Below are 13626 nucleotides of genomic sequence, written 5' to 3' on the forward strand. Positions count from 1 at the left end.
ACACATTGAGATGTAAAACTTTTAATTAATGATTTCACTTAATAGAGGCGTGAAATATGAGTTTGAGTTGTAAGCACTTAAAAATTATTTTTTGGGGGTCTAAAGTGATATAAAAAAGTATGTAAGCATGCCAAAAAGTTTGGGAGTATTTTGTTAAATTTAAGTTTACTTTTTGGGAATGTAGACAAACCATTAGGTGCCCATTAGTATGCAGCGATTAATAAAGCCGACACGGATGGATAACATCATACGATAGGGTTAAAGTCAGTTTTTAAGGCTCCAAATGATGTATTTAATTAAAAGTTTTAATCATGTTGGTTATACTTAATGAAGGTGGCTTCACTATATAAGGGGTCATTAAGAGTTGAGAGACAATGATCACACTTCTCAACCCTCTGAGTAAATAAGTGGGTGGGACCCACTCAGAAAAAAAGTATTATTTAAATTTTTTTTTTTGTGGGTGGGACCCACCTGAGTAAATGAGTCAGTACTCATTTTTTTTCTTCTTTTCTTTCCTTCTTCTTTTCCCTTCTCTCTCCCCGAAACCCCTTCTTCTTCTCCCTTTTTCTTTTCTTTTCTTTCCTATGTTTTCTCTCCAAACCAGTCACGGCCATAACCAGTTGGACCACCGCCGGAGTGCCATTTCTGACACGCGCCGAAGCTGCAGCTTCCCTGACCGGCGATGACGAAAACCCCAAAGCTTGGTGGCCATCGGAGCAAGGACGCGCCTATACAGCCACTCCGAAGTTTCACCGTCGAAACTTTGAGGTGACTTTCCGACCACCGTTCGGCGAGTGGGTGGTACCGTTGGAATCAGCATCGTGAGAGGATCGTCGCCCACTAAGTCATTCCGGTCAACTCACCATTTTTCTCCAGCGAGATTTTGGGTATCTTCGCCCCTTTGGAAGCATGTTCCGGCGACACCGGAGGTCATTTGGGCGAAGGAGCTGTACTTTCGTGATGTACTCATCGGGATGATCGTTTTGATATATGCCATGCATATATTCATTGACGTTTCTGGTACCGCCACAAACCGCTATTGTGCACCGCTTGGGTGAGGTTCCGAAACTTGAAATTTTAAATATGGTCATATTATATGTCATTGGACGCGATTTTGAATAAGGAATGCTATGATGATAAGCGTTTGCTCATCATTTGGTGCACGTAGGAAAAACGTGATATTAAAATCGGACTAAATCATTCTAAGATCATCGATAAGCTTAGGAGCGTTGCTTTGGGCTCGGATTAAATTCCAAGGAGATATCTAAAGAGGTAGGGACTCAACTAGACTATTGGACTTATTTTACTCGTATTAAATTGCATTCAACATATTCCAATTTTGATATTTATAAAATGTTTGAAAAATTGAAAACTTAACCTGCATGTTTTCTGATCTGTTCTTAGGGCACCGAGTGCCAAATATATATTTTGTTCACTTATTTATGCAGGTTATGATTTTTGGGTTTATTCAAATGTAGTTGTTATGCTGCCCAATTTTCTAAAATATAAAGGGAATATGTTTCTTTCTTTTCATGTTTACCTGCATTTGGTTATACTGATGAGAGCCATAGTGATCATGATTGGTGCACGTTGTTGTTTCACGACCTAGTCTCTATGTCATCATAGGTAGATCAGGTGTCCACTCACCTGTAGGTGTAAAGACCTAGCATCTGTATACAGGAAGTGTTCTGAGCCTCCCCATTGTGGTGGTTATCAGGTCCGACTACCCGGTTTAGGATGTCGGATTTTCTATGGTGGGTAACGGGAACTAGGGATCTAGTGGACGGTGTGATGTGCACTTGTAGCTATGCTCTTATGATTATTTGTGGTTTCTCTATTTTGGTTTATACATGATGATATATGTTTTGCTTTCAAAGCTAACTATGCAGGGGTTTTATTAAACTTTTGGGTCCATGATATTAGTTGTTTTCCTACTGGGCTTTATAAGCTCACCCCTATCTCTCCCATTCCAGGAGCCTAGTGACGCGAACGTGGAAATGATGAATTATCGATGGAGCCAATGTGTTTAGCCTATTTCTATTTCGGGTCATTATCTTATCTTTTGAGCATTATATATGTATTCGACTTCGAATCTAATGATCGGTATATCTGAATGAGCTATGAAATAGTTAGAGATGAGGAATGGTGGATGCTAAGTATTATTTTGAGTGTTTATGACTTATTAAATTTAACTATTTGGTGATTACATAACTGTGGGAATATTATTGTTTTATGTATAATGATAAATGATCATACTTTTATTACTAATATTTTTCTATCTAATTATAGGAGTTATTTCATTATTTTAACTTATAATTATAGTACGATTTAATATAAAGTAAATGATCATTTATAAAGACTATTTTTCAACGAAGGTCAAAGTTTGACATTTGACCACCCAAGTTATGGATATTACAAATCTGCCACGGCCTAGGGCTTGGGTCGTGACATGTTACATCCCACTTCTTATTCCACTACCTATAGAAGCTTCAAAAATCTTGGGAAAAGCTTAGACTAGAGATTTTTGACAACGATTCTCATCGTGGCAAGTTTTAATTGGTTCAAAGATTTTGGTATATATCTTTTGTCATAGCGACATTTTGGTTCTGATTTTTTAGTATCCCGTCATTTTTTGTATTTTCTCTTTTGATATTTATATATTGTACGGTTTAGAATTGTGATTTAAGAGTGGTGAATACTCACATTCCCAACGCTTTCCATGTGGGGTACTCTAATAATATTGGTTGAAGAATCGATATCAACGTGAAAACACTCAAAGATACAACTTTATCATATATATATATATATATATATATATATATATACATGTGGCTAAAAAAACATCTTTTCCACATTTAGTACCTCCGTGCCGGTTATAAGGATCCGATATGTGATGTCAAGCAAACATGAAAATAAAAAAATTATTAATAATTGTAAGAGTGCCAGTTTCAGATGGACTCATATATATTATGAACAAGTTTATATTGACAATTTGATTCATTATTCTCACTGTGGGAGTGTTAAATCTGCTAAATTTGTTAGTCAATTACTTTTTGAAATTCTGTTTTTAGTAATTACCAAATTAATTAAACTATATGAATTAATTAAAGTGCGGAATGGTAATTAACTGTTTACACAGATTACAGTTCTGTCGGGACAGAATCCAAACTTATCACGACAGAAACTGAATACAATAAAAAGACAGTACAAAACAATAAAGAACACAACGAATTTTTACAAGGTTCAGAAACTCTTTCGGATAACCTACTCCTTGGAGCCACGCCCAGAGAATAAAACCAATTAATGAAGAATCACAAATACAAAAACATTGACTTAAACAAAACAAGACTCCCTCTTGAGATTTGCCGCAACTTTGTTGTACTTCTCTTCACTAATCTGATTTTGATTCAAACGCTCAACCACTTGAACTCCCTTCAATGGCCAATGAGTGCTTGCATCCTCCCAACGCAAGGCTTGTAAAAATCTTCTCTCGAAGACTACAAATATTGTGTTCAAATTACAATGTGTATTCACTCATGAACATGGTATAAACTCACCACTAAAAACTAAACACACATAATTCTACAAGATCACGTGAATACTTATGATCTTGAATACAAAGAGGAACTCTCACAAATATTACAATGAAGCTCACGAATAATGCACCAAAGAGTTCATTTTTTTCACTGCCTTTAGAGCCCTATTTATAGAGTCATTTTTCGTGCTCACAAAGGCTGAGAAAGATTTCTTCTAATAAAGGAAAGAATCATAGAAGTTATTCTTGATTGTCGAAGAGTTGCCTTATTTAGAAAATGCTGATCCGACAGATGCGATATCGGTGGGGACAGCTCAGACCTGTGTCGGATCAAAACAATCTCAAAAAGGAAACAACAATTAATGACATTAAGAACCAGTTTCCTGATTACAATCCTTGAGCTGCACGAAAAATATATAAGCAAATATTCCAAAAACAACTTTGATTAAGTACCGAATATTTGCAATATATTTTTTCCCTTTAAAAACAAAATGAGACAATAAAGGCTAAATAAGGAAGCACATTATTGTCCAAAATTCACAAAAAGGGAAACAAATATTTCTGAAAATTATAATAAGGGAAACCAAACATTTCCGAAAAGTATAATAAAGGGAAACAAACATTTCTGAATATTATAATAAAAGGAAATAACTAAATCCACTAATTTATCTTTTAAGAAAAAGATATTTCTATAAAAATGCCAATTATAGGATTTACACTTCTGACGACGTTGATACTCTTGGTGATCATTATATATATAGGGATTTCTGCTAATATTTTAATGTGCTCTAATTGTGTTCTTTCTTGAAGAAGTTTCTTTTTCATCCTTTGATTGTTTTTGCGACATAGAATTGGGAGATTACTTTTTGATGAGGTAGTGGGATGCCACCATGGCTTCTTGAAGGGATCGATTTCACACTACAACAATTACAAGTATTTGCAGCGTGGGCATTAGCGGCGAGCTCAGTCCGCCGCTATTGGATAGACTATTAGCGGCGGACAAGGGTGTCTGCCGCTAATAATATTTGAGTATTTTAAAAAAATATAAAATATATATTAGCGGCGGACATACCATTATTAGCGGCGTATGGTCCGCCGCTAATAAACGTAATAAAAAAGCCCGGGAATTTTTTAATTACTATTAGCGGCGGATAATCATCTTTATTAGAGGCGGACTACCCGCCGCTAATAATATTAGCGGCGGGTAATGTAACTCCCATTTCTTTTTTTTTTACAAATACATTACAACAATTATGAAAAATAAGAGAAGATATTTTTATTCATACTTTTGAGTGCATTACAATACTAACCGAATGCTAGAGCTATTAAGTAAAGTGGAAGAATAACTAATGAATATGCAACTATAACATTCATGGGCATTTCATTAATATAATACCCATAGAATGATGCTAAATACAAGCAAACAATCACTAAAGTTATGAAAAATAAAGATAAATTCATGTTTAGATGATGAATTTTATCTAGAAGGGGTAAGAGATGAAGAAGTTTGCAAGTAAATGGTTGAAAGAACAAGTATTTATAGGACAAAAACTAGCCGTTTATGACCGTTGGTGAATAGTGATCCTGACCGTTGGGGATATAGTTGTTTTCTATTATGGGATTTTAACAATTCTAAGTTGTTGAAGTAACTAACAGGTGGGAATAATTAATTTATGGGTGTTAGAGATACATTTTCAGAAAAGTTTGTGAGTCAAAAATGTTAAACTAAGTAATATAAGAAGATTGAGAAATTTTCATTTTTTACTATTCACCAGGTACTATTCATAGTGGGTCCTACAGTAGGGTCCACATGGGTCCCACAGCGGGGTCCACCCCATGGTTCCCACATGATGATGCAGTAGTGATATAATGATGACTTTAGCAAACCACCATGTTTATATTTTGAATATTTTATTTTTCCACTATGCTTATATTTTAAATATTTTATTAGCATAGTAACCCAAAATTTTCCTATAAATAGCCCTTCCAAAACTCATCTTGAATCACAAAAACCTCATTTTCTTTCTCTTACTCTACCCAAAAATCTTCTTAACACCCTTCTAAAGTTCTAAACCTCGAAGATCTAGGCGAAGTTCTGCTCATAACGCTAGCCTACAAAAACTTTTTAGGTAAGCCATTTTCCGAGCATTTTATTTCAGTTATTTAGTTATTATATATGTATAGATTATTTTACTATGCCGTTATAATGCCAAAATTTATATATAGATTAATTTACTATGCCGTTATAATGTCAAAAGTTATATATAGATTATTTTACTATGCCGTTATAATGTCAAAAGTTATATATAGATTATTTTACTATGCCGTTATAATGCCAAAAGTTATATATAGATTATTTTACTATGCCGTTATAATACCAAAAATTTATAGATTATTTTACTATAATGCCAAAAATTATATATGGATTATGTTACCATGCCATTATAATGCCAAAATTTATATAGATTACTTTACTATGCCATTAAAATGCTAAAATTTATATATGGATTATTTTACCATGTCGTCATATTTTACAAATGCCAAAATTGAAATATAAACTATTTTTTTATGTATCTTTATAATACTAAACTTATATAGGCTATGGTCACACTTTGGACTATTTGGACTTTTATTATATGACCTTATTCCCTATTATTATGGATTGATACTATGACCTGGACATTTCCGTATGACCATGACCATGACCATGACCATGACTTTTAGACCGGGATCTTGTCATAGACAATTATAGTATGACCATATGCCTGGACATAAAATAAACAATAAAATAAGAAGAAAAGAAAAAAAAAATAGAATAACAACAGCTATAAACTAAAATTACATCATGTAGATTTTATGTAAGTTAATAATTTGTGTTTTTATCAGGAAGCTAACAATTTCGGTTGTTTTATCAAGACACAAGGTAAGTAGAATCCTCATCTACAATACAAGTCTTTTATATGTCTTATGTGCATTTATATGCTTTATATGTTATCCTGCCATGTTCTTATGCATAAGTTATTTTCAAGAATGTTATATTTATTATGCATAAGCACGCTTAATGTTCACAAACAAGTTATTGAAAGCGTTAAAGTAGAGGTACTGCTTGGGAGACCTAAGTCCCAAATATGTAAGGAGGGAGATGTACTTCCCTATATATGATGAATGTTTATGAGGGAGAAATTCCCTATTATCATGTTTATGTTCAGGTGGGAATGTGATTCCCTATGTAATGCCGGCAGCAGCATCCTCTAGGGCCCAAAAGAAAGGAAAGTGAAAGAAAGAAAAAAAATACATCGCATGTTGCACGTTTATTTTAATGCATATGAGGTAGTTATTCTGCTTACTGAGCCTTAGCTCATCAGATAATGTTTTATATTGTAGGTAAGAGGCCCCAAATATAAATTGTTGATGAGTATACGTGGAGCCAACATGACTGTACATATGGGGCTGACCTGAAGGGAGTGGAGTTCTGCTATGCTATTTTATAAATAAACGAGAAACTTGATTTTATAATTATATTTTATTAAAAGTATTTTGTGAATTTTATAATTTACTTAAAGCTTTAAAAGTATTTCATGAACGTTGTAATTTACATAAAACTTTTCAATTTATCGGTTGGATACATCTTCATTTCTACGTTAAGGTGTAGTAACGCCACGAAAATTATTTATAAAAGTATTAAGATTTGTATGTAAGATAAAGTTTTTATTTAGTTGTGAGTATTGTATGGTTTGAGGTTATGAACATTAGTTATGTATTATTTAATAAAGTTTTTTGTAAATTCAGAATTTCAGTATTGTTATATTCATGTTAAACTTTGTTTTTACACTATATATATGTATGTTAAGAAAGGAGGTCGTTACAGGTAATTACTATTATTAACCGCGGACTGCCCGCCGCTAATGCTCTTGAGCAGTTTTAAATTTCATTGCATCCCCTCTTCCTCGCCTCTCTCATTCTCTCTCTAACCAGACGAAACATCATCCCAGTCGAAACATCACCCACGCCGAGAAACACTGAACCAGTCAAAACATCACCCACGCCGAGAAACACCGAACCAGACGAAACATCACCCACAGTCGCCGCCTTCGTCGTTTGAGCGCCGTTTGAAGGGACTCTCGTAAGTTCCTTTCAGTTTCACTTGAAAATACCTGTTACATTTCATTGTCAATTGCTACAAAGTTCCTATTTCTATAATGCCCTTGTTAAAATTAGTGTCATCTGTGCTGCAGAGAGGTTTTCTCTTGTTATTCGTTCTTTATTGACTCAAGAGGGCATCTATTTCACTTTGGAGCCAAACTTCAAGTTTCTCGAGATAGGAGGTTTCTTGACAGATTTTTCAAATACATTGACTCTAATTATAGTATTCTCTGATATAGGAGGTTTCTTGACAAATTTGTATTAATGATATATATTTTTTGCATTTGTATATGAGCTTACGGTATTCAAATGTTTAACATAAAAAATTGTAGAAATTTTGGAACTTTTAAGTTTTGAGAATTTAATTACTATAATTTAAACTTGAGGATTAAATTGTAATATTGATTTAGTTCATCTCAGTTAGGCCATTGATTTTTCAAGGCTTTGTTTTATAAACTTTTTCATAAACTCCATTTCTGATCATCTTAACCCAGTTTTGAATTTTCATCTTTGATTGTTTTTGTTTTTCTGGGTTTAATTGTGTTTCTGAGTTTTTCATTAAAAAATATACATTTTTATTTGAAATTCAGATTCTTGAAGCAGAGACTTACTCCTAAGTTCCCGGTTCAATTCTTAATTTGTTGAAAGTTAAACTACATGAAGTTTTTGTTTAATCACTATGTTTTTTTTTTATGTGTTGTAATCTAGCTTCTTGTTATCACTTGATGGATTTTTTTTCTTTATTTTGAGTTCATATTTGCATGGTTTGGTTTTGTGAAATCTTGCAAAAATGAATGATTTGATGACAAATAATTATTTTGTAAAATTATTATTATTATAATTTGTAATGGAAGAAAAAAAATTAGTTAGTAGTTAATTAGAAGTTAATTTATTTTCTCTGTTTTATGATTGATGGATGTTGACTACAACCATCAATTACAGGGATATTGACACAGAAATGATAAGTTTAAAATATTATTAATAAAATAATAAATGAAAAAAATTAATAAAATTTATCTAATTATTTAAAAAATAAATTAGTCTAAAAGTCAAATAATAATTAAAACCAATACATTTTTGGACGCTCTTCCCAGTCTCCTCCACTATATTTTAGCTTTACTGATTTTCAAAGAGGATTGATGCAGCCTCCGCTACCTAATGTTAGATATGGGGAGGTTGGAGGTTCGTCACAGCAACCATATGTGAGATATGGTGAGTTTGGGGGCAGGTCGCAGCCACAGCCTCGAGATCAGTTTGGGGACCTCACGCTCAGACGATCATCACAGCCACCTTATATTCCTTCACTGCCACAGCCACAGCCGTCACCCTCACCGCCACAGCCACTGCCACAGCCGTCGTCCTCCCAGCCACACCAAAATGTTGAAGATGAGGACAATTTCAATATTAATTTTAATGATTTTATTTAGTTACTAGTTTATGTATTTGGACTGAATTAATATTGTATTTATTTTTAATGACAATAGCGATATTTGCTAGGTTGATAAATATTAAAACTATTCACATTAATTTTAATGTTAGTTATGTTTATATTAATTAAATGCTTATTTTTGTTAAATTATATTATGAATTATTTTTAAAAATAATTAAATTTAATAAATATTAATTTATTTAAAATATATTATAAAAACAATATTAGCGGCGGACCCCGCGGTTAATAATACTGAATCTGACATATGTATAAGCGGCGGATATGTCAGTCCGCCGCTAATAATGATTATTAGCGACAAATAATTTGGCGCGGGGTATTAGCGGCGGGGCTCCACCACTAATGACCATTAGCGACGGATGTCGCCTTTATTAGCGGCGGAGTCTCCCGCCGCTAAAGCATGAAATTCTTGAACTACGTCCTAATTTAGGGAGCTCAAGATCAAAAGATGATGCGAGTTCAATGTTTTTTTCTTTGAGGAATTCCATCAGGTGGAGTGGGATACTGATCATGAAGAAAGAAGAATTTATTAGGTGAAGATGGTGATATGGTTATAGCACATTAAAATAAATAAAATGAGAGTTTGTTTTTTGTTGATTAGTGTTTGTAATTGATTATCATCATTGATTTTTAGTGAATATTTTTTACTCTTCTGGACTTATTGGTTCTATAAGGTAGGTGTTTTTCATCGAATCATGCAAAAATATCATGTGTTTATTTGCATTAGATTCTTGTTTAAGAGAAAGATAAATTTGGCTAAAGGTTCTAAAAACTTGATAAATCATAAAAAATAGAAAATATAACCAACTGATTACAAATACTATTATTATTCTCCACGTGAGCAAAGCTATGAGGCACCTTAGGGTACCAATAACTTAGGACATGACATATTGTCACATTTGTGTGATTTAGTATCAGGTCCTACATATTTTAATTAAAATTAAAATAAATGTGTGTTGATGCGGTTTTTCGCTAACAGTGAATTACGAAAATAGCTGGGATGAATTAGTGCTTGATGATAAATCGTAATAAGAAAAATGACTCTCCAGAATTCTCTAAAGGAGAATTCCCAAGAACACTCGTCTTTTTTACAGGGTTCAGTGGTTAAAACCCACCTAGCCCACGAGTCTATATTATTACTGTTTTTCTCTCTAAATTTGGACAGAATTTTTGCATTACAGACCATTGTTTTTTCCTTATCCAAGATCTTAGTATTTATAGAGAAAATCATTGGACAGGCCTTGGGGCCATCATGTGACTTAACCCCCAGTGTTATCTGTACCACACTAATTATAAATATTACAATTCATCCTAAGGCATGGTCTGATCATTAAGTAAAATTGATCTTGGATTCTCAGGGATCAACGGACATGCCCTGTCTGACCATACACGTCTATATAACATATCTGGGTTTTCAAGGATCCGCGGACATGCCATGTCTCAACATGCACGTCTATATAACGTATTCGGGTTTCTAAGGATCCAGGGATACGTCAGGTCTCTAGCGTACCTCGAGCTTAATGCACCGTGAGCTTGTGTCACAAATGCTATGCATTATAATCATTACAAGCTCGTGCTTATTACTTTGCATTCCCCAGCTCATGTTATTGACCTAGGAAACAATGCTGCCTTTGTGGAGAAAATATGAACTTATGGATTGTCTATTACAGTTTTTTACTCACCAGCTGTACACGAGCTAAATAAAAGACTCGTGCTGAATTTTAGGATGCACAACGTAAAACTCGATATTCACCAATAATAATATGCTACGTATTAAAGTGACACGTTTAATTAAGCATTTATCATTTTACATACATGCATGCATTTTTATTTTTCAATGACAAATAAAGAAAGAGGGTTAGAGAATTTATCGGATAAGAGAAATTACCAACCCCATGAGCAAAGAAACAAATGAAAATTTATGCATATGCACAATGAAAACTCAACATGGTAATAATAAATATATGGTCTAATTATGATTTCTTCAACACCGCACTATTTTTGACAAACCAACTGTCGAAAGGGGAAAATCTAAGAGCTCATCATATATATAGTGAGAAAAAATTAGAGAATAAAAAAAGAATTAAGGGGTGGTAAAATGAAAATATAATAATAAACATGTCATCAGGTCTCCAATCCATAATTTATTTATTTTTTTCCAAAGAATTAAAGAACTATGGTTTGGCTTTAACATTTACCGCATTAAGATTTCATAACAACCTCATAATGATTTTAATTGTCTCATTGTTTTTAATACAACAAAAATATGAAAAACTTTGATCATCTCTTCCGTCAGATTTTATCTTCTTAATTTCTGTTATATTCTAAGAGTACTTGGTTACTATATATAGTTATATATATATATATAAATATATATATATTAAATCCTACATCGATTTGGCAATGACAAATGAATTTAGGAGTTAACAGATTTTTTTTTAACGGAGAAATGGAAATTTCTTTTAAGTTGAGAAAGTCTAACACAGATTATAATAGCTCAAGATGAATATTATAAATCTCACAACTCATAAAGGTTAACCAAGTGATTAAAAAAGCAAATATTATTAAAAAAAAAGTTCTTACATCACTTAAGAGCATTTTACTCCATTTCAAAATACATGCATCACCAAAATTTTACTTTTTTTTAATTTTATATCAAATTTTTAGATAACATTGGACGTTAAATTTTATATATTCTATTTACATCATTTAAATATTATATCTAAAAATATTTTTTATTTATTGTAATAAGAGAAAAGGAAAGAAAGAAAGAAAAGAATAATTAAATGAAGCAAGAAAGAAATAAAAAAAAATTAAGGCGGCGTTTCGTTAGAGTGAATGAAAATGAAAGAATGAGAATGAGAGAAAATAAATATGAATGAAATGGAATAAAAATTAATATGAATAAAAAAAATTATTAAATTTTTTTCAATGTTGCATTGGAATGGTCTTTCCTCTCATTTTCATATGGAATAGTCATTCCACCAAAATAGTAGAAAAATCATTCCATTGGAATGATATTCCAATACTCTAATAGCATATATACTAATCATACGTGTTGTAATCATTCTCATTCGTTTGTTTATTTTTATTTAATTTGTAATATGAATATTTTATAAGATCCACATGAATTTGGGAGAAAATAATGGGAATACTCCCCTTTTTATTTTCTTAAGTAATAGCATTACTAGTAATCAATTTTTATTTATTTTATTTTACTTTTTATTATTAAAAATTAAAAGACAAATTTATCCTAAAATAATCTTCTTTTAAAAAAATATATAGATTTTCTATAAATGGCAATTTAGTCAAATTAAAGCATTTCAATTACTTTTTTAGTTATGTAAACAAAATAAAAGGTTTCTGATTCTTTTTTCGGTCATTTTAGTAAACAACATAATAAAATAGTGATTATGATTCTTTAATTTATTTCCATTTATTTTTCTAAATGATTTATTCTGATTACGATTACAGTTTATTAAACGTGTCATAAAATACAATTAAATAAATGAATGAAATAAAAATTGATTCATTTCATTTCCATTATATTTCATTACTCCCAACCAAATATCAGCTGATAAAATTATTCGTAATAAACCTTCTCTACATGTAGAGCATTTCTGTAGCTAATGTAAAAAAATGAAATTCTTTTTTTTTACTGATTCTCTAAAAAATGAGCACTAATAATGCACGTCATAAAAGAGTTTTTACATCAAATAAAAACGAACGACAATAAAACAGGTAGCATCTAGATCAAAACGACCAGCAACCCAGTTTTGTTCTTATTTATTATATATAATCTATAAGCAACTCAACAAAACATCACATTGGATATCAACAAAACCCCAACCCCATAGAAATCTAGCTCTGACTAAATATATATTAACTACAAAGATTATAATTTGCTATGATTAAAATTATATATTAGTAAAACTTATAATAATTAAATACGATAAAATTTTAATTATAACTTAAAATAATATTTAGTGACAATATTAATATCTGTATCTAGAAACTACTTATCACTGAATAATCACTTCGTGATTATTACATTTTCTCGATGGAGAGCTAGTCTTTAGACTTTATTGCACGACGACAAGATCGGTCCACTGATATTCATCGTGGAAATACATACAATAAACGACAATTTTTTGAGTTTTTGTTGTATATTAATGAGGTGATTATAAAGAGTTATTATATATTGTGAGACGAAATAGATGCTTGTGTTATTATATATAAAGCATTGTCGTGCGTAATAGATGCTGTTTTTCGAAAAGCTTATTATTTTGGATATTGCTTTTGTGATAAATATATCTTCCAAATAAATATTGGGATTAATATGTCTGATTTATAATTACATTTTAGGCCATAATTAACAATGATATCGATCTGTGACCGCTATAAACCTGTTTCTTGTACTGAAATTCAAGAGGTGATCATATATTTTTTGCCACATAAATTTATAACTTAATATTTTTTAGAGAGGTATATAAATTAAAAT

The 13626-nt window shown here is 31.7% G+C and overlaps 1 long non-coding RNA gene across 1 annotated transcript; it reads left to right on the forward strand.

Annotated features, from left to right (window-relative positions):
• The first annotated feature begins 539 nt into the window (after positions 1–539).
• On the forward strand, positions 540–2342 carry LOC133815829 (uncharacterized). Its single transcript, XR_009884850.1, has 3 exons — positions 540–1054; positions 1169–1272; positions 1974–2342. It is a non-coding gene; the product is annotated as an uncharacterized LOC133815829 (long non-coding RNA).
• Positions 2343–13626: the final 11284 nt, after the last annotated feature.

Source organism: Humulus lupulus, chromosome 2 (genome assembly GCF_963169125.1).
Source record: "Humulus lupulus chromosome 2, drHumLupu1.1, whole genome shotgun sequence".
Taxonomy (NCBI): domain Eukaryota; kingdom Viridiplantae; phylum Streptophyta; class Magnoliopsida; order Rosales; family Cannabaceae; genus Humulus; species Humulus lupulus.